This window comes from Protopterus annectens, chromosome 7.part0, assembly GCF_019279795.1.
Source record: "Protopterus annectens isolate FY-2018-M chromosome 7.part0, PAN1.0, whole genome shotgun sequence".
In the NCBI taxonomy this organism is placed as follows: domain Eukaryota; kingdom Metazoa; phylum Chordata; order Ceratodontiformes; family Protopteridae; genus Protopterus; species Protopterus annectens.
In genome coordinates this window covers 856,885,258-856,912,522 of record NC_056739.1, presented here as the reverse complement: position 1 = coordinate 856,912,522, position 27,265 = coordinate 856,885,258, and the positions used below count along the sequence as shown (strand labels likewise).

The following is a 27,265-nucleotide window of genomic DNA, read 5'->3' as shown; positions in this document are numbered from 1 at the left end:
GCCAGAAAACCACAATTTTATGAAAACTGGACCAAAAATATAAGGCCAAAATCTGGACATTCTGCGATAATCAGTACAGTTGAGAGGTATGCAAATACGCAAACTGTCATCTGTTTGACTACATAATAAATTACATTAATAACAGTGTGAGAGCATAAAAAATACTTAAGTTAATAACTGGAACTGATTCCTAGTCTGTTTTCCAAAACATACCATATAAAAACGTTTAATTTGGCATTATTTTTTCTTCATAAAAATGTTATTGCTTACACTGACATTTTTATATATATGTAACAGAAAAAAACAGAACAGGTTGGCAAAAACACTGAACAATACATTGCACATATTGCTTCATTTATGTTTCCAGAGACCCCTAATGTCTTGTCATCAAATTTCTGCTGTACTTCAACCAAAAGCCAAAAAAAAAAAAAAAAAAAAAAAAAAAGAGAGAGAGAGAGACAGAAAATATGAAACCACAAGGCTTGACTGAGGTCACAGAACACATGGCTTCACTTGCTTCAAGGATAATTTGCACAATGAGAGGACACACACAAAATGTAATCTAACCCTAAGGCTCTGGAAGAGTTCACGCTTGAGATAAAGTGCATAACAACACAAAGGAAAGCTCTGTCCAGCCTCTGCCTTGGGTATTATCAATCAGCATAGAAGAATCTGGCAATAATTTTACAAGGATTTGTGTATCCATCACCACAGAAGCAAGAAATATATAAAGGTATGCAAATATACTTATTAACTACAACTGTGACTTTGATTTCTTTCTTTTTTCAGTTTGATCTCTTTTATTGCTTCAACCCTTGGAATTTAACATACATACTTTTCCGTCGACAAATGTAGCAGTAGGTAATAACTGCAAAGTAAACTACCTGTGATGGAATATTCTATACCTATGACAGCGTGTGTGTGTGTGTGTGTGTGTGTGTGTGTGTGTGTGCGCATTCAACTAAAACTGAAGCCTTTCAGTTCTGTTCACTAGGATAAGCTGATCTGTGTTCAGCATTTTTTGTGCAGGTTATATATGTTAAGATGTAAAACTGTGTTCTTTTTACACAAGTTATTATGACGGTTATGTTACAAGTGCTTAAAGTTTCCTATGAACTGCAATGAGTCAACTACATTTTCATATATTATTGTTTTTATTCTGTATCGGTTGGTAACATTATGGAAATTTAAACAGTATTATCAAATGCTAGAACATGCTAGAACAAGCAGCTTTGATTCCGATAAGAATGGTTTAACCTAAACTAGCAAAACGTCCTATTTTCATTTCACAGCAGGTGGAATGTCAGGTGCAAAAAAGAAACTAAAATGTCAACAAATTAAAATTCAGTGAACATAATATAGGAATGTGCAGTACACCATTTCTATGTAACTCAATGGAGTAGCCTCTACCAAACTGTAAAACTTGTATTTGTAACGAAAGCAAATGTAGAACTGCACAGCTGATGCTTTATAGTAATAAACAGCAAAAATGATCACATGCTGGTTCTGTAAGTCCTAACATACTTAACAGTGAGCAATAAAACTAGACCTGACCAATGACAGTGACTGTAAGATGCTGCACTTACTTTGTGCAACCAATGTTATGATGAAAGAATACTTCTCTACAATTTTTGTACACTGAATTTCTTTTTTGTTTTTTACAATGATTTTTTTTTTGTAAAGGGGCACGCTGCTTGCAGTACTACGTTATACCAAAGCAGTGAGAGCTTCTGCCAAGGCTGTAATGCTGCCAATAGAGTACAATAAATTTATATAATACAGTACCTCTAAGCTAGCATAATTCTGCCACTGTAGCAATATACTTAAAACAAAGACAAGTTATCAATACAAACCACCAAAATGCAGAAAACAACAGATGTTTCCATTCAATGGAATGAAAGAACCTGCAAGCATTAATGTAAAGGAATCTGACATACGATTATATATGTAGTATACTTTAGATAAAAAATTCCTATCAAACATTAGGAAGACTCCCAGAATATCCAAAGGAGTAAACCCACAAAAGTGCAATTGCCTTTTATGCATTAGATAGATATACAACAAGTGAGAGAAGGTTGCCATGCCCAAGCATGAATGTAACAAACTCTGCTGCTAACAGTGACAATTGGCTTATATGAATAAAGTCAGACATTTACAGGAAAGTGAGAGAATGTATTACTGTACTTTCATAAATAAATCTTAACATATATGAATTCAGACACATAACCTACTGCTTTAATATTAAACTGGCATAGAACTAGGGAGAAATCAAGCAAGGAAACTAAGCAGAGAAAGCCAAAGTATTACTTTACATCAGTACAAAGTAGGAAGTGCAGGATGAAATCCTAAAGATTACAAGCGTTTGTGTGTGGGGGCAATAACAAATAAAATGTTACAATCGATATGGGAGAACTGGGGCTTTGTGGAGGATAACATCAGCAAATCTGAAATAATGAGCATGTACTTGTTTTCAGGCTATACTAAGGAACAAGCTATCCTTAATACAACCTGGGCAACCTGAGATTAAATAGTGATCTGGGTTCTAAAGGAGCATATATGTGTGGAGAAGAAAGGGCTGAAAGCAAGTGTCTGTTGCTAGTTCACATTTCCTGGGAGACAGACACAATTTGGTCCACTGCAAACCTGGCAACTACTGGAAGTGATGTGTGAGACTTACAATACAAATGTTAGGGAGATATGCACTTGGTTTTATCAAGCTGCTTGCAGTAATCTTCATGGCATACATGTGCAAAAATGTCTAATAACTGCTGAGGTACTGCAATATATATATAGTTCCCCGAACTGGGAAAAATTAGAATCCGTTTTTAATTGCAGACAGCCCAGATAGAGTGTGTGTGTGTGTGTGTGTGGGGGGGGGGAGTGTATCCAGACCATCAGGCTGCTAGGATAAGGGTAACAGCTGGCAAAGCATGAAACAGAAAGGTGTGTGTAGTGAAAAGGGGGAGACTACAGCACCCTCAAGGCAGTTTGAATCATGGCTGCCTCTGCGATGCTTCCAACCCTAACAGCAAACCCACAAAACAGTATGTCACATTGAGGTTAATCTCAGCTGGAAAAAAGGAGTCACCTTATGGGATGTTATGTGGTGCAAATCAACTGAGATGTAAGTTAGCAGCTCTGAATAAACCAGAGAAGAATGGACAGGTACATCCTGGGAAGGGAATGTCAATACCTCTGGTCGGTCATCCCCGCAAATCAGGGTAAGATAGACTCTACACCAGACAGTAAGGATACGTTTTGAGTAAAGGGGGATGTGCCCTAAGTTAGGGAGTGGTAGGCTATCAAACTTCATGACTGTAGCCCTTGCCTGAATGTGTGAAGGAGCATGCCCATACATGCCACAGGGTACATACAGTCCATATACACGTCAGCACTGAGTGGAGTTAGGGCATAAACAATGTCTTCAGTTATCAGGAATGGAGTGAAAACGCAAACTCCCTGACATCTGCCAGGATGATAGCCATTCCACAGTGTTCTCACCACAGAGGATCTGGGGAATCCTCCACCTCTGAGAAATGAATGGGCTCAAGTCCAGCAAGGTGATGGTTGGTATGGAAGAAGGGAGAAAAAGATACAGAAGAAAAAAAATCAGCTGAGATAGAGTGGGGCAAAAAATGGGCCAAACTGGAGTGCATTGGCTTGATAGCTGCTGGCACAATAGTCAGAAAGCTTACAGAAAAAAATCTTCACTGAGATAAAAATGCAAATAATGTAAGGAATATAGTCCAAGGCATAGCAGTAATGCAAAAATCATCACTTAATAAAAAAAATTGTTCTAAAAAAAGTGGAAGGAATAAAACTTGGTAAAGAAATGGAACCAGAAGGGTTGCATCTCAGGGTCATAAACACACTATAACAGTCGATGAGGAATATTTGCCAATCTTTGTTTAGTCAGTCAGTGACTTCAGAGACTGGTACCCTAAGCAATAAAAAGTAGCAGGTGCATAAATACAAGAACACCTAAAAATCTACTTATAGGTTAGTATGATTTCAGATAGGAAGGAAGTAAGATTATGACAACATTAATGAAGGTCAGGGAGGTGGAACATCTGGAAGTGTGCAAACTACTAGTTATAAGGCAGCATGGAGACACGAGTAGAAAGGATTTGCCAGACTAGCCTCAAGTCTTTCTGTATCTAAGTTTTTCCTTGAGATATCCTCACTCAAGCTATCAGGCCCACCAAGTCTTCCAAGCACTGCCACACAGAAGTTTATAAAAACAAACAAGCAAAAAAAAAAAAAAGCTGGATAAGTGTAGGATACTAGTGCAATTAGGAATTAACTGATAGCAAATTACTGCCACTTCAAAACAAAAAGACAGATCAGGGAGGTGCCAATGGGTAGGATCCAGACTGCTGCATTTCACTGCCTGTAATGGCACAGCTCTGCAACCCACTGGATACAACAGAATGTACAGAACAATGGTCAAGTGATGCGTAAAACCTTAACAAAAGTTCAAACATAATTAATGAGTTGTGCAGAGGTGAGGGGCCAGCCTACAGCTATGGAGAAAAAAAGTTATCCTAAAACTGACACCTCTGATAACTGCAAGGTAAAGCAACAACATAACAAAAAACAGACACCTAACATTATCAGCAGCAAGACAAAGGAGATTAACGTTTCAGCTGTAAAATGCAGTTGGAGGAGAGCATGCAGTTCTACAGATCTAACCTGTACAAATACTGGGGTGCAGAAGATTAAGAGACGGAGAAAACTGGTACACTGATTGCATCACAGATCTTATCATAGGATCATAGGAGATTACTAGGCTAATGGCCATGGGGCCCTTACAAGCCTAGCCAAGAATTTATCCCCAAAAAAGTAACCTCAGTCAGCACCTATCTCCCCTGCCAATGAGGGACACAGCTGGAACCCCTGGGATAAATTTGTGGTTTCCCATCCACTCATCAAGGTTGCGCATGAAGAGGGTCCTTATCAGGACAAGTTAAAATATTGTGCATTATTAAGGAAATCGAATTGAGGAATATGATGTGACAAGGACAAACACCTTACACAGAGAGTGACAAAGTGTAGGAATGCACTATACTCCAGTGAAAAAATGTTCCCACACCCACCAAGACTGCATGAGTAAAAGAAGAAAGGAATACAAGTTACATGACAAACAAGAACAAATGTTCTTCAAGAGAACAGTTGAAACAGAGAAATGAAGCACCATGCCAAGAAGGTAACATGTAACACAATAATGTCTGAGACAGTCGTAAGGGAAATTCTGGAGGCTAGGTGTGATAGGCAACTGAGGGATATGAAACAGTTATTTTCAAACCATTTTAAAACTAATGTACTATATATCTCAAAAACTATCTTACTGTAAATAACAGTACTTGTAATTTTGTGCAGCCTTACTGCGAGAGGCTTCCTTGAAAACATCCTAGAACCAGCCCATTTACATATCAAAAAAAAAAAGCAAAATATTAATGCTTAATTGAATAGAACTGTGTAACTGTTAACCAGATAAGTGAAACAGTTGTATTTCAGGCCCCAAATATGTCTGTGTGTTGTATGTAGAGAGAGAGATATTCAGAGCAGACAATTCAACCCAAATCTTCTCTCTCATGTTGTCATTTTTATTGGAACTTCGGCTCACAAGTACACTTAAATGTTGAACAAAAGTTCTGTGAGTGATTCTAGACTCTGATGACACCTGTTTTACAGGCCACAGATAGAATAGCAAACAAATTCCATAAAGAAGGAAATGTCTGCAGTCTCCTATCCTCTAAGCTTCTGGTCACACAGACATATAGGAAATGTAATGGTAGGGGGACAAATAGTGCTGTTGGATGCATCCTGGCAAAAACCTGACTTATCCTTGTCCATGCTTCATGCATTAAAGACTCTTCGGTTCCTGTGCCTAAAACATCCTATCCTAAAATAGGTATCATGTCTTGTACTTGTGAAATACTATATGGTCTCTCTTAATCTACCAAAATGTGCTACTAGCCCCCAAGGAAACAGATGTCCCTACATAAGAATGGCATGATTGCGTTTCACTTCATTGGCCTTCCTAACATGTCTGAATACTCCAGTTCTAACTCACGTGGAAGGCTGAAGATATGAATGAATTTGCCTAGTTAAACAGTTCTTTCCATTTCTAAACCACACCTTCTGTAAAGTAGTACCTCTTCAATTTACTCCTAAATCTTTCTTTTTTATTATAGTGGTGGATTCCAGATTTTTTGCTGTCATATATTTGAAAGTGTATTTCTTTACAGTTTCATTAAAATTCTGCGTTATTTTTGTGTATGTTTCCTTCAGAACATTCTACATATCATTTATCTTATTTTATCATTGCTGACTGTCATTTATGGATAAACTACATAAAAATATAACTGTAATTCAGAAAAAATCACAATCAGTTCTCATGCAACTTCCCATTTATGAATATGAATGTTTATTCTGCATTTCATTCCTGTAATCCTGATCAGTACAGTCAATCTGATATTGTCACACTTCCAGCCTTCTGCTGGCATCATTTTAGGAAGCTGCCACCCAGCAGCTACATTTACTAAATGCTGTGGCTTTAGCATAAATCTACAGTGCAGAAACATGAAATACACTGCTGCATAGCTCTTTACAGTTCCTAAAACCAGAACCAAGAGTTTATATTTTTTCTACTTTTGCCTCTTTTATTCTATATTATTCTCAGCTGGACCACCACTATACTGTATCTTCCCTGAAGTCTTAAATTTCACAGCACTATGTCCAGCTGCCCTGTCCCTGATCATTCCAGAAATCTGTACAAGTTACTGAAGAACTTTTCCCAGCCCAACTCAGTGTTGACTACTATCTACACCTTCATTACCTGCTAGTTGTCTGTAAGTATTAGTCCCACCCCAACACCTTAAATTTTCTCTAACTTACAGTACAGCTGGAGATACAGATTTTTAATAAGCAGTCACCATTTAACCTCCAGTAACGTGTGTCTTCAGCAACACTGCTCACCTCAACTCCCTCATAGTTACTGTATAAAAATATGTTAAGGAGGGTCCCAACTCCCTCTTTACAGGCAGCAGAAAATACAGATAGCATAAAAGATACTGTGGCCATTTTAAGGAAAATAAGTTTATAATGAAAAAATGTTATTTATTATAGGTTACAGTTATTTTTCCCCTTTTCTATGCTTTATAGTACTCTTGTGCTTGCCAACAGTAACAGCCTTTGTTGGAGTTATATCATTCGGTTCCCCACTGTGAGGGGACAGCCTAACCAAAACAAGGCTGCAATCCAGTTAGCTATCTGAGGTTTCTACCTAAGCCCTTTCTATCTCCCTGTCTGCATGCATCTGAGAAGAACCCAACAGACAGGCATGCAATACGTGAAGGGACAGCATGTCACTTGCACAGATGGGCGACATTCATTCATGACTTGCTTCTCTTGTTAAGTGTCATGTCCCAGAAGGTCAGTGATCTCTGCCAAAAAGACAAAAGATGGTCTTAATGCCCCCAGAGTCTGCACTGCACTTACCCACCCCCAAGAAGGAACAAGCAGGGTATCATTCCTCGCTCCTTCTCTCACTTTCTCTCCTCAACCAGCGCTTCCAGCATCATAGTCACTGCTCAAATCCATGTTATCAGAATTAGAGTTATTAAGGCTTTTATTCATCTCTCTATTACAAACAACTTTTTTGGAAATTCCTTTAGATGTGGTACACAAATGCATGCAGTGATAAGAATGAGTGTGGAGAGGAGCCATACTATCACATTGACAGCAAATGGGGGTGTAAAAAGTCACAAGTGACATCTGCTAACCAGTTTCTAATATCTAAACAATGTGGTATTTGAAATAAAAAGTCCAAACAGCACACTGTAGGACAGAAACATATACAGTACTATTCCTTACTGTTTAGGGATTCTCCACTGCTGCTATATACTTAGCATTGCTTGGCAATCTCCAACAGCCATGTGTCAGCTTTCTCATCCATTCCCCCATCATCAATTTTCCAGAACCACCCCCAGCAACTACATGTTAATTCCCATTACCATGTTTTCTACATCCATTTCAGCAATCCTGCATCTAGACTCTTGTGTCAAAGGCTCTGCCAAAAAAAAAATAAAAAATTGCAGCCATATTACTAACAACTTTACCATTCTACATATGGAAACAAATAGTAATGGATCAGCTACTTCTACTAAAATGCTGAATCCATGAAATCATACTGCCTTTTAACATTACGGAACAATACTGTTCCACTTTTCAACATTCTGTTCTCCAAAAAAAGTTAGGCTAACCAGACCACAGTTAGTGAGATCATGCTGTCGAAAACACACACAAGTACATGCCTTGTGCAACTTGATCACCTGTAGCTATCTCTGGTAAAAAGAGCTGCTGGAGGTCAATTAATGGCAATGTCTGCACTTCTGCTACCTTATACAGTGATTTAGTTTCTCCAAGTCTTTTGGGTTTCTAACACACGACTGGAATGGACCCCATTCCGAAGTCAAAGTTTGATTAAAGTATGAAATTAGTATTGTTTCAATCTTAGATGACAGCCAGAAGTGTTCTTTGCAGCAACTACAATGTGCCCAGGATTGACTCCTCCTCCAGTTCATATGGAGTTACATGTATCGGTAATATAGCTAAGTTTGCTTGTCTTTTCGGCTTTTCCCGGTTAGGGGTCGCCACAGCGGAACTCCAGTCCGCTAATGATTGGCAGTAGATTTTTACGTGCCGTGTTGCCAGCTCTGATGCTCAACCTTCAACGAAGGTATGCCCATTCACGCATGTCTCTAGCTGAGAATCGTATCCAAGTACAACTGTAAATTCGTTTATATAAGACCCATTGCTCCTAATACTACTGCAACTGTCTGGGTATCCCTCTTCCACATTGCCCTCATTTCTGACTGCAAATCCTGGTATGCTATGACTTTGTCTCTCTCTGTACATAAGACACTGTAGTTACTTTGTGTAACAACTTCAACGATCAGTGATACTTTTGTATTATTTCATGGACTACTACATCTGGTTTTCTCGCATCTATTTTTTGAACTGTTGGTAGTGGGTGATCCCATGTGATATAAACTTCATCATTTTCTATAATGCTTTGTGGCTCATCTTTCCACTGCTTCTCAGCTATTTCAGTATTATGTTTGCACAATCTCCAATGCAACGATCTTGCCACGTTATTATGCTTTTTCATACACAGTCCTTCTGCTATTGGTGTATCATACCCAGCAACAAAGATACATGACTGTTTCCAATTCCGTTTTACAAAACTTGAATTTGTCTGTTTCTTTCATACGTTCAATGGACTCTGCAAACCAACATGTAAACAAGTCCACTATCCTGGGCCACCAATATTAACTTTTCAAACTTTTGGTTTAAATTAACCACTCCTTAACCATTCCTGTCTTTGGTCCTGATCAACATGAAGTTGTTCCAAGAGTTTTCCTTACTTGCAACTATATTTATGCATTTTCCACATTTCTTGCCTTCTCAACCATGAAGCATATTTCTTGTTTTCTTGTCCAACTGATTCAATACCCTTTGGAGCCAGTCAATCACTCCAAACTTTTAAGTTAGGACAGGAAGGCCAAATTGGTTTACAGCTTGGACTTTCTTTGTTCCTAGATGTCAGAGCTGTTTTCAATATTAATTTTTGTCTTCTAAAATATCCCTTAAGTTTTTTTTTCTTGTGTGTTCATGTTTTATTGTTGATCCTTCATCATTTCCCAAATATTTATACACTCCCTCTTGCTCAAGTTCTTTTATATCATGTTCCTGTCCCAGACTAATATTTTTTTGGTGCTGTAGCTTTCCTGCTTTAAAGGCTGCTTTTGCCCATTTATCATCTAAGAAAGTTTTGACCACTTGTAGTTGTGCTTTCAGTTCCTCATCTGATGAACTATATAGTTTTAAATCATCCACAAAAAGAAGATGAGAAGTCTTTACACTTTGTTGTTTTCTGGGAACCAAATTGTAGCCATGACCTAATCTGTTAAGTAAACAGCTTAATGGGTTAAGAGCAAGACAAATGAGCAGCGGTGACAGAGTCACCTTGGAATATCCCCCTCTGAATGTTTATCCTTGGAATAACAACTTGTCCTTTATCACAGCTTAACTGCAATATGGTTTGCCACTGTTTCATGGTCATTGTAATGTAATCAGTCAGTGCAGGGTGTATCTTATACATTTATAAGTACTCTTTTATCCATGAATGTGGAATGCTGTGAAATGCTTTTTTGTAGTCTATCCATGCCATACTTAGATTCTTCCCTTTTTTTTACAGTTCTCCACTATGACTCGATTTAACAACAAATAATCCTTTTCTCCATATGACTTTCTTTTGTTACCCTTTTGTTCTATTACCATGATTGAGTTTTCTTCTAAATGACTATAAACTCTATCAGCATCAATTCCAGGGTACAGTTTATGCATTGGCGGAAGACAAGTTGTTGGTCTACAGTTTTTAGGCTAGCTTGCAGGTTCGGTCTTAAGAAGTATTGTTTTTCCTGTTGTTAACCAGGTTGCCATCTGTTCGGGGTGTATATATACATAGTTCTTACTCATGGCTAAATCTTCATGTGAAAATGTTAATGCTTTTAGCCAGAAGTTGGGTACTGTATCTGGGCCTGGGGTTTTCCATTTAGGATCTTTTCTTAATTTTGTTTCAATTTCTATGGCCGTTACTTCATCCCATTTCATATCCTGTACATTTGAACTTCTTATTCTTTCTTTTACTTCTTCTATCCATTCAGCATCTTTGCTGTGTTCCACAGGATCTTCATAGATATTTATCCAAAATGTGTCTATTTCCTTTTTTTTTTTTTTTGGTGGTGTTTCAATTCCTTTTGTGTTTCCCAACTTTTTTATGTCATTAATAAATTGTTTATTTTGTACTTTTCCTTTATATGTATATGCATATCTTCTAAGTTTTTCTGCCTGTGCTGATATTTTTACTTTATTATTTGCAATAGTGTACGATCCTGATCTGTTCTGATACTATGTGTTGCTTTTATCATGTCTATCTTTCTGAGTATTTCTGTTGATCTGTGCCCTCTTCTGTACTTATTCATTTGGCGGCTCAGTAATGTATCTTATTTATTTCTGTTATATCACAGTAATTTCTATGAACAGTCCTAATTACTGTGCTCATTTGTTTTATCAAACTTCTAACATTTTGGGTCTTATTGACTTTTTGTAGTCTATTTCTTGCATTGATCTTAATAAATCTATCCATCTCTACTGCATCAAGCAACTCTTCCTGTAGATCATTTTCTTCTAAACTGAGCGCACATTCTTTGTTCTCCATTTTCTGTGGGCATTCTACAGAAAGTTCCAGAGCATCTTCCTGTGCCATATTCTTTTCAGTTTCATCCTGTGTTATCCACTGCTCTTAATCATGGGAACTCACTGGCCTATCACTCCACAACATTGACTGCGTCAGTGTTGCCCGTTTCCTGGTCCTTCCCTTGCTGCGCAATTTGAAATGAACTTTTATACTGGTTTCTTACTAACGCTCCAAAATATCTTCATCTGGCAACTGATCAGATGTTTCCCACTTCACTGATTTCTCCTTAATTTGGGATTCATTATTCTAGCCTGCTGTGATGTTATCAGAGTTAGATTTTCAACACTAAATCCTTCACTTCACAGGTAATCCATAACCTCAGTTTCCATTTCTTTAACTTCTCCACTACTAATCCTCCTTGCTTTCTTATTATTTTATTGTAAAATTTTCCATATCCAGATACCTTTGCCTGTATTTATCTTCAAATATCTTTGGTGCTGCTCTTTTTGTATTGATTAGTTTTGCTTTCTCCTTTGCATAAATACTGCACCCTATTAAACCTCTTATTTATTTATTTGATATTTGTTAACCAGGAAAGTTCGACTGAGTATAGATTACCCATTTTCAGTGAAGGCCTAGGGAGAAAAGCTCCACATGAATTACACACAATACAAGACATAACACTGAGAAGAAAATAAACTTTTATACAGATTTTTTAAAAAAATTTTATACAGGGCAAATTTACAAGCAGTGAAATGCACACCTGTAGATACAGACACAAAATAGTAAGAAAACATTGCATATACAGAACTTGTAAGTAATAAAATACATTTTTGAAATATTGGAAGTAGTAAAGAATACATAGTTAGATACAGAGTTTTTCTAGTAAGAGTAAATAAGGACTCCCAGAGCAAACTTTATCTTATGATTAAGGAGAACAAAGTAAGTACAAGGAGAATTCATAGAAGAATACAAGAAGTTAATATGTGCTGAGAGCTAGGTAGGAGAGGAACAAGAACATCACCAATATTTGAAAAGATGGTCTTTAAGCAGGGACTTTAAATTTTAGTAGTGAGGGACTTGGATTGTTGGTGACAAGTTATACCAAGATTTTTCTTTCCCATATCCACATTTCTTCTTCAAATTTCTTCTGCTCCTAATGTTTCTCCTTACTAGGGGGACTCCGTGTTCCCTCATGCTGTGATATAGCCTGTGTTCAACTTTCTACACTAAATCCTTCACTTCACAGGTATTCCATAACTTCAGCTTCTATTTTCTTAACTTCTACTGTGCTAATCTTCTGTTCTACATTCCCCACTTTGTGATCTTATTTTTTGTACTGTGAAATTTTCCATATCTGGGTGCCTTTGCCTGTATTTCTCTTCAAATATCTTTAATGCTTCTTTTTTTGTATTGATTGATTTGGCTTCCATCTCTGGATAAATATTGCACCATATCAGATCTCTCTTTCATTCCTATGTTCATATTTAATATACCTTTTAAAAAATCTCCAAATGTTGTTCTTTATATTTTCACAGGTCCTCAGTCACTTCTTTTTCCAAACAGCTCAAGGTTTCTTGGTCTATATAATGTATTAATTAACACAAATTTGCATTTGAAGCTTTTAACAGCTTTTATTGCATACGTATTTTATTTTCCTCTAATTTCTCTCAATCTTTTTGCATATCTTTTGTCTGGAAATTCTGGGCTTCTTGCATAATAGTAACAATACATAATTTCTTTCTCATCCTCAATAGCCCACTCTACCATCTTTATGGCTCTTTTTTGGCCTTTCAGTTTCTGTTATTTTTGTGGACTACTACTGCTTCCTTATAATAACAGGGGGGTCATCCTTCCCCTGAGCCTGGCCTAAACCCACTGTAAAAATGTTTCCATGTCTTGAGGATTCAACACTGTCATTTTTCCAGTCCTGGCATCACTGCACCTACGAGGACTGGGCAGTTTTTTATCCTGGAACTTGTACACGCAGTTGTCTTTTTTAATTTTTTTAACCTACTTTTTGCCCATGATATATGCAATATAAAATACAGTCTGTATATCAATGTCACCTTGGTGAGATTTTGTAAAAAAAAAAAAAACAGAGTCCACATTATGCAGGTACTCACCATGACTTGAGGATGAATTTAATTCCAGCAATACTACTCTCCTTTGTTTGCTGATTTTATCATCTCTCCATTCGGATTTCATACAGCAGTATTCCCATGGGCATGCTATCTCAGTCAAGTAAGATGTTGACCTACAATGTCTACATATTCGATAAGAAGGGACTTATTCTCAGAGTACCTATCAGCTGACTGCTAAATCATTCTACATCTTTTACATAAATGGTGTATCATATTCTTTCTTTTTGTTAGACATGAGCAGAAGTAATAATCCAGTAGACACAGCTGCTGTTTACTCTCTGTCCTCAACTGTAATGTTCTTCCCTAATATTTATTTATTTATTTATTAGCATTTGTTTACCAGGAAGGTCCAACTGGACACACAGGTGCCCTTTTTCACTGGAAACCCGGGGAGAAAAGCTCCAAGGTAACAAATTTAATGCAATTAATATTTACAATAACGCATTTTATAATGCAGTTAGTGTATATGTAGCATAGTAGTCAGTAAAATACACTTAGTTGCCATAACAGCATAATTTTAATACATATACCTGAATACTTCATCTTCTCATGTTCCCATAAATATAGGTATTGCTAAACCAATGCATGTGTGTGTATACAGTTTACAGCTATAGTCTTTGTTTTATCTTCATTAATTTTATATCCCCAACAGACTTGAAGCTGTCTCAAAATATTCCTTAATACACAAAATCACCCTTTCTGGATTTATCAAGCACAAACTAATATCATCTGCAAATAAAGCTAAGTTTTCTTGATTACCATACCAGCTATATATCCTTGATACTCTGAGTCCATAATTTTCTTTGCCAGTGGTTTTAAATGTAAAGGAACAAGAGGATTCCCATGCCTGGTTTCCCTCTTCAATCACAGTTTGTCATAGAGGAACCCTCCCACTTTAATTATTGCCTCCAACCTATCATATAGCCTCCTAATTAACTCCATTATTATGCTTCTATCACCCTATTCATAAAATCCCAGCTGACTCCAATCTAATGCTTTTTATGCATCAAGACATACCAATGATAGCACCATTGTCCTACATTCTGCTTACCTCTGGATCATCAATGTTCTATAAATACTGTCAAATGTTTGCCTCCCTTCACAAAACCACAGTGATCCACATCTATCAGTTTTGGCAACAGCCTTACTTTTCTCTTAGCTAATATAGACACACACTTCGCAACCATGATTTACAATTGAAATGGGTCTATATGAAGCTAGGTCTGAAGGGTTTTTACCCTCTGTGAGTAATACAACCAAACCAGTCTTTTCCCCAAGACACAGGTCTCATTTAAAATATTGCCAAAGCCCAGTTTTTCCCCAAGACGGAGGTCCGATTTAAAATATTGTTAAAACCTTCCAGATCTTTATTATTTTTCCCTCATAACTTTCTGAAGATTTACTGATTGATGATACATTACAGTTTTTTATCTCATCTCTTCCTATATTATTGGGAGCATTCATTCTCTAACCCTGGTTTAATTAAGTCGACCATAAATATTCCCATTTGTGCCTCTTACTGGTTTCCACATTCCTCTGCTTTATACAAATTTTCATATAATTCCTGAAATATCTCTAATACCACTACAGGATCTCTGGTTATTTTTCTTGTCATATGCTCCTTAGGTTTGGCAGCAACCATCTGTATTTTTTGCTCCCAAAGTCATTGTGCTAAACAATTTTGTGCACTAAAGTTATCAGCAACTTTCTAACCTCATGCATATTATCTAAATAATCTTACTTTCCCTTTAGCAATGCAGTTGCTCCTCTTCCTCTTCTGTCAGATTCCCTTTATTCTGCAATACTTTAATCTTTGTCAGCCTCACTAAATAACTTCTATTACTTCTTTTCAATAACTTTTTCTTATTTCTACCTTATTTTTAAACCTCATTTTCATTGTATCCCACTCACTACCTTTCCCGTCTGAAGAAATATCTACTTTTCCAAATAACCCTCAAATAATTTCCATTACCTAATCCTGGAAAATCTCTCTTTTTAACAACTGAGAGAGAAAGCACCATTGTCTAATTTTCAGTTTAATATTCTGCATCTTTATCATAGTTTTTAATCAGTGCTTGATTGGAAATAGTCATTGGATGTGTGTAATCTTTCAATTAAATACACAAGATCCATTGAAATATAAAGTCTATCCAGTCTAACCTACTTATTGTACCTTCACAAATAATATGCAAATTCTGTCTGATTTGCTAATTGAATTCACATCATCCATACCAAATATTCTCATATATTTCTTCAGTAATCTACACACTTCTGTTATAGTTAACTTCTAGGCCCCTCTGCACTATATGTAGCAAATCAAGTTTCAGTCCATACCTATAAATAATATTCCCTGCTGAAAAAAGGATTATTCCTCCCAAAATGTTTTAAAGGTCACAATAGTAGTTTTTGGAGGAATATAAATACATGCTATCATAATTCTCCTCCCTTGCCAACAGCATCTTACTACCACAACTCTACCATTATTGTCTTTTTAACTCCTCCTATCGCTATTGCAGCTCCTATACCAGTCAGTATTACTTCCCTTTTTCTTTGTTTCGCATATTCTGCTGAAATCGTTTTTTTGACAAATTCACATGTTCATTTCAAACCAAATGCATTTCTTGTAACATTTCTATTTGCACTCTACATTTCTTAATACTCTTTGCTTTTTGTCTATATCTGTAAGGTCATTTACATTCCGTGATAACCTGTATAGAGTAGCCATTATGACAAAAGCTATTGTTGCCATCTGTTATACATGACAATTTTTTTGACTGTGTATTTCCAGCTTTTGGCTTACATGTACACACAGATGTTTGGCTGGTTGATATTTAAAGCAGTTCCTTCTTATCTTCATTTGGACTTGTGTCACACTTTTTATGACTTTTTTTACTTCAATTCAAACAACTATATTTTCAGACCCCTCCCCCATCCCCTTTTAATAAAACTATGTACATGTTAAACAAATGAAGTTTACCCTTCCAGACAGGAGCAGATGCCCAATTTTGAGAGCTCCACTAAGAAGCACTACCTAATCTAAAATTAAAGTTACCTGTGTTTAATTGCATATTACAGTCTATGTTTCTGGTTGTTTTGTTATCTCGATTGTTCGACTGTGCTCCCAGATGTGAAAAGCAGCTTATATGCTTTCAGTAAATATTAACTTTTACCCTTAAGATAAAGTGCACTTGCTGTCTCTAAATAAACTGTGCACTGTTCTATGTATTAAATAATTAAGACTGCTAGAAACCAAGAAAAGGCACAAATGTAAATATTTATGGAAGACTTAATTATGCCAAGGTTAGAGAATTATGAGGATCAATAATAGCTAAGATGGAAAGAGATGAGATAGAAACTAATGTATAATCAATCAACAAAAAGTCTTTAGAAACAAAGTATTCTAATAGAAGTTTGGAAGTTACAAATGTATTTCTAGAACTTCTGAAGAATCACACTTTACTAAATTATTAGGGCTAAACACAAAACTAAATGACATAGATTCAGGATGAAAAGTATGTGAACAAACAAAAAGGTCTGAACTTAGAGTACTATAAAGATTTAGAGGAAATTCCTATAGATAAATGAGGATTACACAGATAACATGCAGAAGAGCAAGATAAAAAAATGGCATAACTTATCACAAGTCTACAACAAATTCATACATGTTTTTAAAGTACTGCAAAATAAAATTTATTTATTTATTTTACATTTGTTTACCGGGATAGTCCGACTGGATACATGTCCATTTTCAGCGGAGGCCCGGGGAGAAAAGCTCCACATAGACAAACTTACATAGATTACACAGAAGTTAGCAAACAATTATAAAAACAAAGTGATTACATACAATGGGTTAGTAATGTTCCCTAGTAGGGACTCACAATTCTCATGGACAATTAAAAGTAAGAGACATCAGACTGGAAGAAGAGCTTGGTGATGTAGTTACAAGTTATGATAATTAAAGAATACGCTTTTAGTTTATAACTTAATCAGGGTTGGTACATGGGCATAGCCAATTCACTTTGAGATGCTGTTTGAGTTTTTTTTTAAGAGACTTTTGGAGGATAGTAGGGTTATATAGTTTGACAACGAATTCCAGGTTTTGCCAATGAAGTTGGCAAACAGGGATTCACCAGCAGAGTTATTAGCTTTGTGGGTTTGGACCAGTAGTTTATCGGCTGACTGTAGGGATCTTAAGTTGCTATATGGCTTAATATTTTTAAGTGAGGGGGTATCCTCAGGGTGGTACAAAATTTTGTGCACTATTAAGAGTTGATTGAATTGAATTAAACTGGGCAGTTCTAGCCACTCTAGTTGTTTAAGGTTCTGGCAGTGGTGGATTCTGGCAATATGATTGTAGCTATGGGACAGCTTACCTAGTTTGGATTTGTTGAGGTTTGAGAGTACAGGCGATGCATATAAGAGAGTAGGTGTGATCGGACAATTGCTGTCCTAGCCAGTGAGGTTAAAAATGTCTTGTTTCTATACAGTGATCTAAGCTTCTTGATGGTCTGTATGGTTTTGTTGACCTGTAGGTCAAATTTGAGATTATTGTCTATGATAACTCCTAGCAGTTTGGTGTGATTATCTGGGGAAATAGTGGTGCCATTGTTAGATGTGACAGAGAATGAAAGTGTGGTGGATCTACTAGTGGGAGGGAAGAGTAGAAGTTTAGTTTTATTGGGGTTCAGAAGTAAGCATTGGTTGGTGAGCCAGTTCTCAATAGTGTTAAATGTATTTTGGGTTAAGATTTGCAAGTCGGATGGGGAGGTGGCTGAGCAGATGAAAATGGAATCATCTGCGTATTGAATGCAGGTGGCTTTAGGGATAGCAGTGTGGAGGTTGCTGATAAAAATAGAGAAGAGTAGTGGGCCTAGTATGAACCATTGAGGGACACCAAGTGTGAGAGATAACTGGCTGTAGAGTTTGCCCTGCCATAGTACCGCCTGCTGTCTTCCAGTCAGGTAGGACTGGAACCACTGGATAGCAGGCTTGTTGAAGGAAATAGATTTTAGTGAAAGAATGAGAAGTTCATGGTTGACCATGTCAAAGGCTTTTGATAGGTCAAGAAAGAGTTCAGAGGTTAGCCTATTGTCATTCCTGTTTTGGTTTATGGCAGTAGTAAAGGAAAGGAGTGCTGAGGTGGTGCTGTGGTATGGCCTGAAACCATGCTGGGAGTTGGATAGTAAGTTACTCTGTGAAAGGTATTGCATTAGTTGCTTGTGTACACATTTCTCCATTATTTTGGCTAGTGGGGAAATAATGGCAATGGGTCCATAGTTGGATATGTCTGAGGAGCTACCACCTTTATGAAGTGGGATGACGTGAGATATTTTCCAGAGGGAGGGGATAGAATTTTTGGATAAGGTTCTGTTGATGAGGATAGATATGGGATATGCAATGGCATATGCAGCTATTTGTAGGTACTCTGCAGGGAGGAGGTCAGCAGCGAGGGTGGTAGGTTTTAGTTTTTTTAGAAGTGTTTTGATAAAACTAGTGGATATTGATTGGAAGCTAAATTCCGGGTGATTATTAGGTAGATTAGGCATGTGGTTTAAGTTAGAGGGGGTTAGTTGATTTGCTAGGGATTGGATTGTTTCAGTGAAAAAGTTATTAAAGGCGCTAGCTATGGTCTCTGGGGATCTATGGGTGTAGTTAGCCGGGGTTGGGGTGGTGGAGTGACCTGGACAGAGTAGTTGATTTAAGCCTGCCCAGAACTTTTGAGGGTTGTTGTGGCGTTTTTGTAGGAGATTTGGTAGAAGCTTTTTTTTTTATCCAGTAAAATAGATTTTTTTGTATCATTCCTGAGTTGACGATATTTTAGATGGTCAAGTGGGGCTTTGGTTGCTCTCCAGCTGGCCCAGGCTCTGTTTCTAGTTTTGATTTTGGCTTTGGTATCTTTTGTGAGCCATGGTGCTGTATTTGATCTAGTTTTTATTGTACGTGCTGCAGCATGGGAATCAAGGATACTTAGGAATTTAGTGTTAAAGTGACCTATGGCCTCCTCTAATGTTAGATCTTTTAGTTTTGACCAGTCAACTGCTTTTAATTAATTTTGGAATATAGAAGCATCAAAGTTTTTCCTGTTTCTAAATGTTTTATATTTGGGCTGGTGAGGGTTTCCTGCCTTATGTTTTATGATATAGGTTAGACAATGGTCGCTGAGGTCATCAGGGAGAATACCAGCTGTGTACAGTTGGGGTTGGTTATTAACTAGGATCCAGTCTAGAATACTTTCCTTGTTGGTTGGTTTGCTTTTCCTAGTGGGAGAAGTTATGGTCTGCTTAAACCCAGATATGTTTATATGAGTGAGGGGGGGGGGGGGCGGAGGAGCAGGGGTGCCAGTTGGTGTTAAAATCACCAAGAACTATGGTTTCTTGAGGCTAGGTAGTGGATAACCAGTAAAGGAGATCTTCTAGGGTGTTTAGGTTGTTGCTGGTGGAATGTATGCACAGACTATGTCCAAGTGTTTGTTTTGGTTAATCTGTAACTTGGTTATGAGGAGTTCCGCGTTATTGAATTGGGGAGGTTGAATGGTGTCTCTATTAACGGTTAGAGTATTTTTGTAAAGGACTGCTATCCCACCTCCTTTCCTTGTAGCATGGTCTAACCGGTGAATATTGTACCCTGGAGGTAGTATCTCATTGTCGGTAGTGCTGGGTTTTAGCCAGGTTTCCGTAAGACACATAATGTCTGGGGAGTGGGTTGCTAGGAGGGCGTGTAGGTTGGGAATCTTATTGTTAATACTTCTAATATTTAGGTGAAATGCTAGGAGGGAACTAGTGGGAGTATTCATGGGTAGCTTGACTGTGGGGGTTGTGATAGGGGAGTGGAGGTTATTGGGTGTGGGTGGGCCAGGGTTGGGATGAATGTCTCCATGTGTTATAAGGTTATAGTGACAGGATATTCTGAACTTTAGGAGTTTGTTTATAAGCTTTATATAGTCTTTGTCTTTAGGATTATGTTTTGTGGCTGTACAGGGGTGGTATTTTATACAGGGTGGTATAGTCAGTGTGCTGGGGAAGGTAAAGTGTTTGGTGTTATGTGTGAAGTCGTGGGTGTCTGACCATTTGGGTAGTGAATACCATGGTCAAGTGTTCGTTCATAGGCAGTGAGTTGGTAAAATAGAAACAGTATAGGCATTTGGGTAATTAGTGCTTTTTTGCTTGTTTGCATTTTGATAGGGGGCGGGCCAAATTTGATGGCTGACTGTGCTAACAGGGGGTGGAAGAATGAGAGAGAAGGAAATGGGTTAAGGGGCAGGGTTGCTCAATGATGTGTGAAGTGCTGATTGGTACTTAGCAGGAGGGGAGTGACAAAGTCTGGTTTAAATTTAGCACTAGTGGGGGCGGGTGAGATTTGGAGGCAGGGACGGGAGCGAGCAGAGCGCAGTAAGGGCAAGCGGAGCGGGGCTGACACTGACTCTGAGAGTTACCTTGGGCTTTTGGTTTGGTTTGTATGATTGCATGCAAGCAATGTTTTTGGCTGTACTTTAATTTGTTTTATTCTTTTTTAATTTTACACCAAAATGCTCATATAAAAGGTCATGCTATAAATGGTAACCCCCTGAGGGCACCACATATGGGTTGGGGGTGGGCTGGGAGGATTGTATACCTCTTTTTTTCTCCCACACCTGATTTTCACTCCTTGGTTGCCTTACTGTTATTGTACTGCATTCATCTTGAAATGTGTATAACCTGAAAAATTAAACTAAATGCTGCAGAAGTATGGTGAGTCAGAGCTACCCATGTCTGAGTCTGCAAGAAGCTAAACCACCTGCAAAAATTAAGTCTACATTAAATGAGCAGTGCTAGGTTTCAAAATGCTAGTGGAGATATTCAATTAGGTCTGCCTTCAATGTTCTCATACAAATGATGATTTTTTTCAGGATCGCAATTTAAGGAAAAAAGTGCCCTGCTGTCACTGACCAAGACAAACCAGCTTATTTCAGAGCTCTTCCAAATTAAATATGCTAATTTAAAATATATACGTGTATGTATTCATGTATGGTTCTCATTCATTTGATTAACACCACAAATGAGTGACATACGAGTGACAAAAATGCAATGTGTGAATCAGATCTGGCTGAATTCCAGCTTTATATATTGTAGAAGTGTGCTGAGAATGAATATTTAAATGAAAATGTTCCTTTTCTGAGAATGTGCAAGATTCTGTCATAGCAGGTAGTGGGTATCTTTCAGCATTCACAAGTTACGGTTAAAGGGGTAAATTTAGCATTTTGCCTGATTGCTAACCATAACCCTTACACACTGTATTACTAAAACCCCATTCTTTAACAGTATCACATTTTAGATGATACTTGACATGGGTTTTGCAGCTGGGATTTACGGCTGCTTGGAAAGAAGCTGTCAGTGTTTCTCAGAGATCTACCCAGCACATCCAATTGTGCTTGCAGAAAAGCGCCCAAATGGATCGAAAAACGATTTTGAACTTGGGGCATTTCACATATTGATTTAAGTTGCTGAGATCCAAGACAGATCTCAAATCCCCAGATTTCTTTGCCACCAAAAAAAAAAAAAAAAAAAAAAAAAAAAAGTAAGTTCCAAATCCTAGTTCATCTGGGGGCATCATTTGGAGGACTCTTTTTTAGCAGCTTTTGTATTTCTATAGCTGCTGCTTTTCTCTGAATGGTGGAACATCTGGAAGTTTTGCAGACTGATTTGGGGGCTGTAGGGAAAAGGGTATGTAATAACCTCTGGAAATAATCCCCTGCACCCAAGTGTCTTTAGTCATGGCTGTCCAGGTTTGTGGATGAAGACATAAGCACCCCTCAACTGCCTCCAGAGCGCAGCAGTTGAGCAACCCTTCAGGAGCACTGACAGGGTTTCTCAGAGAACAGACCTCTAAAACCCTGATTTTGTGGGCCATCTCTGCCACAAGGGCATCATCTATTATTGGGCTACGTCCTCTACTCTGTTATGAGAAGAGGCTTTCAACTTCCAGAGCTACATTTTTTGCCATATCCCCTATTCTGGGAAAAGGTCCTTTGAGGTGTAGAAAAACGGATCCCTACAGCAGATAATATCCTCCCGTGTTGTGCACTCCTGGATAGGAATTCTTTAACCTTGGAACCAAATAAGGTAGAGTCATCAAAGGGAGCACTGATGAAAGGTGACTTGAAAGGCTGTGCAAAGTCAAAGAAGTGCAACCCGGTGTGCCATCTCACAGCTATTCCTGAACCCGCAGCTCTCAAAGCACCTTCTGAGGCATGGGAAATGAGTCTCACAGAGGCATTTGATAGGGCTTGTAGGGTAGTCAGTTGTGAAGAAATGGTCTACTTATCCTCTGCAGACATGGACCCAGAGAGGGCACTGGAAAACTCTTGCACAAGTCCCACTGAAATCTTGTGACATGTGCCAAATATTTCAGTGACTTGAGGGCAATGGTCACGGATACACAAGCATGCTTCCCAAACATGTCCAATGTCCTGGACTCTCTACTGGGGGGATGGACTGTAGGACTTTGTTCAGCAAATTGTTTCTTTTTTTCTTGGTGGCCACTGCTACCAACACAGCATCTGTTTGGGACCTTTGCTCCAGTTGGCCCTTAGGTGCAACCAGGTACTTGTCCGAGCTTTTAGGAATTGGCTCTGTGGCATCTGGATCCTTCCATGCCCATCTGGAGATGAGTTTCATCATCTTGTATGCTAGTGGGACTACCCAGGACATAGCTGAGCAGGTCTAAAAGACTCAAGAAACAGACTCCTCTTGAGAAGGGGAAGGGGGGGGGGGGTGTCAGAAGACCAACCACTTTTGTGTTTCAAAAGCTCAAGTTTTCACTAAAGGAGACATCATCAAGGGGTGATCTGGGGAACCCTTTCCTTACATTTAAGCCATTGTCTTCTGTCCGGGATTGCTGTGAGGAATATTAGAGCCTTGTACATACACTTGTGAAGAGGCACCCTGGTGGGATTTTCCAGAGAAGGCTTGAAAGTGTGACATGAGTCCTAAATGAGGACTATCAGCTACCCCAATGTGACAGGATGTATAGGCTCAGAAACCATGCCAGACAGTTGTGGAAGGGGTGGACCCAAGGGGGGCAAGTATGTCTTATCCGCAGAGCTGGAGAAAGCTCTCTGTACTACCTCAAAGGCTAAAGATATAGGAGAAGTAACAGCTGTCCTGGTCAGAGCCAAAGATAATGGCTCAGACCATCACCTTGACTCTGCCTTGAGGCAGAAGTCAGATCTAAGCTCCCCAGGCCAAGGCTCAGAGAGGAAGAGATCCCTCCAAGAGCACTGGAGTAGATCCTACCCACCACCCCGATCAAGCAATGGCATTTTTGCTCCAAGATCCCTTTGGCTTTAACATAGTCAAAGCTGAGTGGACCACTGATGTCTACGGAGTTGAAGAAGGCCAAGCCTTCAGATCCAATGCAGACACACTCGGGATTCTCAAGTGCAATGGCTTTGAAACTGAATGTTGGAATGGAGCAAGAGTCAATAACTGTGTAGGTATTGATGGCAGGCTCACAGGTCTGATGGGAGACAAATCCAGTACAACTCCCAACTAAATCTGAGCCTGGAGAAACTTCCTCATCATCCTGTCCACATCAGCTTAAGTTAGGCTCCAAGATGACCTGACAGACAATGAGGTAGATGATGGCCTGGATGTCCTTCTTGGAGTTTCCTGAAGAGTGGATGAATGGATCTGAGAAGGAACTGGCTCTGGAGTGAAGTTGGAGGAGCAGAGATTTAGACTTTGATCATGTTGGATCCGATAATCCTGACAGAGCCAACAGTTTAGAAATCTTCTCTGGTGGAAATGAACCCAAAACCACAGAGGAAGCCTGATCAGGTGAATCATTTCCTACCCTTTTGACTTTGGATGATATATGCCCCTTAGGCTTCTTCAAATATGGCAAGGACATAACAGAACTACATCAAAGGAGTATCAAACAATAAACATATTTTTACCTATATATAAATACAAATGAAGAACAAGAAAGAGGATAGTTTTAAAATATAATGAAAATAACACTTGTTCAAAAACTCTAATCATCATCCTGTCCACATCAGCTTCAGTTAGGCTCCTAGATGACCTGAGAGATGCGAGGTAGATAGTGGCCTGGAAGTCCTTCTCAGACTGCTGGACAGATTGGCTCCAACTTCTGCCTCAAGGCAGAAGCAAGGTGATTATCGGAGTTTTTCTGGGCAGTTGCTTAAGCGGCAAACGAGAGCTAGGGTGATTCTTACTAGAAAGGAGGATTATGGGTAAGGGGAGGAGCTCGAGCTATCAATCCAAGGCTTTAGAAGTTGCCAAAGTCAGATCCAAAACCCATCAGCTGAAGAAAAGACAACATCATATAAGTAGTTATCAGCAGTGTCCCCAGGGATCAGTCCCTGGACTACTTCTCCTTGGTATTTGTTTTTCTAATGTCAAGGATGACTTCAAGGGCCTGTGGCTGACCAACTTTACAGATGACTGCAAACTTGGAGCTGTCAAACATCTGACTTCCATATTCTACAAGACAGCCTAACACACACTAACAAGTGGTGCATGGCCACAGCCATGAACTAAATATCATGGAATGTAGTATTGAGTTTTCTGGCAAACATGGGCACCCATTCTCCTTTTACATAGGTGACACCCCTTTGAAAGTTTACTCCATCGTTACAGTCCTGGGCACTTTCAATGACTATGAACTATCCTTTGATCACCATGTATCCATTGTCATTTGGAAATCCTTTTATCTGGCTAGACTGACTACCAGAGTTGTATCTTCAAGGTCCAAGGAAGTTATCGTCTCCATCTACTCCTCATTCATCAGTCTCATAACAGAGTACAATGCTTCGCTAAGGCAATCAAGTGCATATTTTTCTTCAGCTACACTGATCTTAAAGTGCTCTCTCTCTCTTTTTCCATTTTATACAGACTCTTAATTGGAGACCTCTGTCTAGCCTACACAGCCTCAAAGGATAGATTCCTACATGACTTCCTGTACATCCATTAAGTAAACGCCATCCTAAGCACCAACTCAAGACATCTAAACTTCCACGAAAGCATTAACAGGACCTGCTGGTGAGGCAGATATCTCTCCCATAGAATCCCTCTTTTGTAGAATAAACGTTTCTTGGATGTGGAGGAAAGCAACTCCCTGACCTTCTTTATGCATAACCTGGATGAATGGATGGACAATTGAAAACACATACCTGGTCTGATCCCTCAAGCCCCCACTGAAACCGGTCACATTTAGGTATTTAAATGCACCCTGAGAAAGAAACTTTAGGCTGGGAGAGTGAAATTTCACGTTTGGGGAATGATGGCAGCCTTTAGGTTTAAGATGGGAGGAGTAAAGTTTTAGGGCTAGGGTGGGGGAAGGGAAAGTTATGTTAAGGAAGCAATCAGGGAATTTAGGTTTAGGAAGAGGAAGTGGAGTTTTTGGGTTAGGGAGTGCTTGGACACTATAGATATAGGGATCAGGAGGGGAGTTTTAGAGTTAAAGAGCAATGACTGAATTAGGTTTTGGCAGCTGTAACGGAATTTTAGTTTAGGAAGTGGGAAGAGAGTTTTTAGGGTTAAGGTGTGAGGATTCAATATATGGTTAGGGACAACATGGGAGTTTTAGGGTTAAAGTTACAGCTCTGGTAGTGCTAAGCACGTTACTACTGCCAGCTGGCAGGAGGGCTTTGTAATTCAGTAGGACTGTGTTAGTGGAAGCCATTTTAGCAGACAATCATTAAGTGTATTGCAAGCAAACATCATGTGAAAACTTGTAGTTGAGCCATATGAAACAGTCTTGATAATCCACATGAAGTATGAACATATTTAAAATAATGCTGCCATCAGAAAAAATCTGAATTTGCCACATATTGGTGCTAGAATCTGTTCATGACATTGTTTTTGTCATATCTCAACATTCAATTCTGCCATGCCAACCTATATTACTGGTTTAGTAATATTGTGTAGACTCTTAACTATAACCTACTAAAGGTTCTCCTATAAATCATTTGGTTTATGGAAGGTTCAGTGGCCAGCCCTCTTCTTTGATAGCCTAAAGTTTAAGCCTCTTCAACCACCTTAGGAACTGTTCCTACCAACCTCTTTGAATATTCTTTGCTTTGTATTTATTTTTGAACTACTTCTATGATACTGGTTCTTCCACAGATAGTTGCTCCCAATAAGTTAGATCAGGACATTATTTTACTCACATCATTAATCTTGCTATCTTTTCCAAAATTTAGATAGGCCTGTGGGTTGGAACTCTTCATTACACCCATGTTTAGTTTCCTTTATGGTTTACCTATACTAGTCAATAATTCTGCAGCCATCACAGAAGCAAATTTTAAATTGCTTTCTACTCTTTGTTTAGTTTAGAAAATAATCCCTACATTTCCTTAGTGTTACTCAGTAATACTGTTTTAACATCTTACATTATATTTAGGGAGTAAAAGATAGCAAAATAGCTTGCATCCTTATATAAAATGACAACTCAGGTACCTCAAAACTCCCTGTCATAACAGTAGGGTAAGAATTTCCCAGCTAATTCTGGGTTTATAACCAGGCCAGTATAAGAAAACTCAATGAAGGCAAGGCTCTGGGCAAAAGATATCTGTAAGGCTGCTTGACTTTTCACCTTAACTAATAAAAAAAAAAGGGGGTGGGGATGGGATGGCATACCCTAAGCCACATGTTTTGTCTATCAGAGTAAATAGGTAGTATTTTACTCTATAGAGAAAACCTAGCTTTTAGTGCGTCTTCTTCATAGCTTGCTAATGGTGGAGATCAAATTTCAGGTTGTTGCCTATAATCACACCCAGTAGTCTGGTGTGGGATACCAGTTCTATAATGGTCGCGTTGGATAACAGTATATTAAAGGGAGTTTTTTGGAAGGAGAG

The 27,265-nt window shown here is 38.5% G+C and overlaps 1 protein-coding gene across 1 annotated transcript in view; it reads left to right on the top strand.

The window, feature by feature from the left end:
- Positions 1-500: 500 nt before the first annotated feature.
- Positions 501-27,265, top strand: part of OMD (osteomodulin) — a 120,841-nt gene continuing 94,076 nt past the window's right edge. The window contains exon 1 of the mRNA XM_044077408.1: positions 501-733. The gene's annotated coding sequence lies outside the window, so the exon portion shown is untranslated. The remainder of the gene's footprint in view (positions 734-27,265) is intronic.